Genomic DNA, 3,374 nt, shown 5'->3' with positions numbered 1-3,374 from the left:
AAGCTGCTTGTCTTAGCAATATCCGTACATTTTCAAGTCCATGCCTTCCCCGCTCAGTTGGGGTGTCTTAGTAACTCTACCTAGTTGGGTTCCCCAGTTTTAGTTCCTCTTCCCCCCATGGTCCCGATTCCTGACCGTCTAGCTTTCCTCTGTTTCCTCAGGACCAAGCATGTATGTGGCAAAAGTAGACTATTCTATCAGTAAAGTGACATTTTTCAGGGATTGGAAAGATATTCCACGAAAGCTTATTTTTATGACATTTGTACCATAAGGTGTGTGATATATAAACTTCGCCAGGACATTCCATGTGGATGATACTCTGCTCCATGGTAAAGTCATGTAACTGTGGGTCCTGTGTCATGAGCCAGAAAGTGAGCTTTACAATGTAGATAAATATCTGAACATTTTGTCAGAAGTATTTCTAGAGAAAAACCAAGGGAGTTAAAGCTTATCATCAGTCCGCGTGCGGAGGCCCACATGGCTGTCAGCCCGGGCTCAGGGAGCATGTCTCCGACCATCAGCCCAAGACTCTGCTGGGGAGAGGGAGGGAGAGAGGGAGCCCTATAGCTTTTTAATCTGGGGGGTGGATATGGCCTTGCTAGCTCCTGATTGGTCTTTTCAAATAATTCTGCCTTAGCAATATCCTCGGGATTGGTGTATATGCCTCACTGCCTTGTGATTGGTTATTTGCAAGCTGCTTGTCTTAGCAATATCCGTACATTTTCAAGTCCATGCCTTCCCCGCTCAGTTGGGGTGTCTTAGTAACTCTACCTAGTTGGGTTCCCCAGTTTTAGTTCCTCTTCCCCCCATGGTCCCGATTCCTGACCGTCTAGCTTTCCTCTGTTTCCTCAGGACCAAGCATGTATGTGGCAAAAGTAGACCATTCTATCAGTAAAGTGACATTTTTCAGGGGTTGGAAAGATATTCCACGAAAGCTTATTTTTATGACATTTGTACCTTAAGGTGTGTGATATATAAACTTCGTCAGGACATTCCATGTGGATGATACTCTGCTCCATGGGAAAGTCATGTAACTGTGGGTCCTGGGTCATGAGCAGAAAGTGAGCTTTACAATGTAGATAAATATCTGAACATTTTGTCAGAAGTATTTCTAGAGAAAAATATTGCAAACAACAGCAACACCCCAACACCTAGCTTCGACTATTATGACTGCCACACACAAGAAAATGACATGAGCTGATCTCCTGTATGGGGCATCTTCCCTTTCCTTACGGGATCCCCTGGTTGAGTTCAGTGATAGTGGAGATTTTATCTCCTGTCTCATAACCGCAAGTTTCCAAAGCTTCAAAAGGCCTCATGGAAATCATGCAGGTTATTAGTGGTTCCCAGAGTGAGGTGTTCAGAGAATGCCTGCGTCCTCGGTGTATCATCAAAAATAACCGTAGTGATAGTGACACCCAAACAACCAGTCGGAGTTCTGGGGATTGTGTCTCACCAAGTTGAGGAATAAAATCACGGACCAGGAGATTTAAGCAAGAGTGTGGGAATTTACTATAAGGGGACACCAACTGCCCACACGGGGAGCGGGCCCAGGAATGGGCTGCCACCGAAGCTCCTTTGTCTGGGAGATTTTATTAGCTATGGACCTGCTCCTTGTCTGTTTGTCTCACGCTCTGACTGGCTCCTTCTACCTGTCACCTGGCGCTTCCCCCTGCTTCTCCCCTCCTTCTCCCCCGTCTCTTACAACCTCCTGACCTGCAGGATACATGTCCTTGTGGTTTGTAGCTGGACCCCGCTTGGCCCTGCAGTTATGTCCGCACTTCCTCCTTCCACCCCGTCTCTTGCAACCTTCTGCACGTGCAAGGCAGGTATTCTCGTCTTGTGGGACCGTTACCTGCAAGGCAGCATTCCTGTGGTGGTAGCTGGTCCCAGTGGTCTCCTCCACACGGCCTCCTTCCTCCCCCCTTATTCTGCCGCCTAGTCCTGCTTCTGCCTCCTCTCGGTGGGAGCCCCAATACATTTACTAGTAACTGCCACAGATCCCGAGTGGTGATCGCGTTCCTCCTGAACTCTCACAAACGGCCAGGTGATCTGACCCTCTAAATCCTTGCTGCCTCCTCCTCCCAAGACTTCCCGACTCGCCCAGGGCGCCAGGTGCCTCTCAGTAAGGCTGGCATTTCCCAGTGGGCGCTGACCATTCCACCAGCTTCCTGGTCTTTGTTTGCCTGGAAGCATGGCCCCAGAATGCCCCTGACATGAATCCAGCACCCCCCTCCAACCCCCATAAATTATAATTATCGACTCACATAAACGTTGCCTCTCCTATAAATACCTTTGTCTCTCTTCCTCCTCTTCTTTCAAAGAGTAAAGTCAGCACAGCCGGTGCGGCTCAGTGGTTGAGTGTCGACCTATGAACCAGGAGGTCACAGTTTGATTCCCATCGGGACAGGTGTCCAGGTTGCAGGCTCCATCCCCAACAGGGGGCCTGCAGGAGGCAGCGGATCAATGATTCTCTCTCATCACTGATGTTTCTCTCTCCCTCTCCCTTCACCGCCAGCTCCAGCGGCTTCTCTGCGGCAAAGCACCGCGCTCCCTCCGCTTGGGCGATGGAGGGGGAACCCGCGGTTCTGGGGAAGGTGTGAGGGGGCGCCACTGGGGCGCGCAGCCCACAGGAGCGCTCGGGGTGTCCACCCTTGGGAGACGGGGGGCAGGGAGGGGTCACGTTTTTTCTCCGTAAGATTCTGAACAGGATCCAACCTCCCAACTAAAAAAATACAAAAATGCATGAAAACAAATAAAACCGAATAAGCCAAACCCAATGGGTAGCCGCTGTCTGGAGACGGAAGCAGCTCTGGCACCTGCCTGGCCGGATCCCTCTCCCTTCCTCTTTGAAATCAATACAAATATATGTTTTTTTAAAAGAGTAAAATGGGATTGGCAGATTCGTTTAAGGACCATATCATGGTTTGCAGAGTCGCTGCTGCATACAATCTTGTATTACGGACATCGTGGATGGAATATTTGAAACCTTGACCTCCATGTGAAAAAGGTAAACCCATTATATCAAAGTGCAGTTTGCTCTGACAGCGACGCATCGGAAGGCCTAGAATCACCCATTAAGTCCTTCCAGGCGCGAGGAGAAAGCCTTCAGCAAATCCCTGAAGGCTCCCCTCCCAGCCCCACCGTCTGCTCATCATCTTCCCTGAGCGCGCACCAAGGGGTCCTGTGCGCATCCACCTGGAGGGACGCGCCCACCCACACCTGGGAGGACGGGAACCTGCAGAGACCAGCTGGTGAGAGGGAGGGCGAGGGCGCGCCCAGGCCCAGGGCTGTGGTCTGGCCCCTTCACCACCCGGCGAGGACCCCACCCCGTTCCGTTCGCGTTAGGCCGCCGTGGGCTCCGTGCAGGTCTC

General features: G+C 51.2%; 1 long non-coding RNA gene across 1 annotated transcript; it reads right to left on the bottom strand.

Annotated features, from left to right (window-relative positions):
- Nucleotides 1–443: 443 nt before the first annotated feature.
- On the bottom strand, nt 444–2,324 carry LOC102260984. Its single transcript, XR_313567.2, has 4 exons — nt 2,294–2,324; nt 1,717–1,855; nt 958–1,043; nt 444–533 (listed from the first exon to the last, which is right to left on the bottom strand). It is a non-coding gene; the product is annotated as an uncharacterized LOC102260984 (long non-coding RNA).
- Nucleotides 2,325–3,374: the final 1,050 nt, after the last annotated feature.

The sequence above is a fragment of the Myotis brandtii genome, unplaced genomic scaffold (genome assembly GCF_000412655.1).
Source record: "Myotis brandtii unplaced genomic scaffold, ASM41265v1 scaffold221, whole genome shotgun sequence".
Taxonomy (NCBI): domain Eukaryota; kingdom Metazoa; phylum Chordata; class Mammalia; order Chiroptera; family Vespertilionidae; genus Myotis; species Myotis brandtii.
Note: the sequence above shows the minus strand (reverse complement) of the source record. Positions and strands in the feature narration are given on the sequence as shown.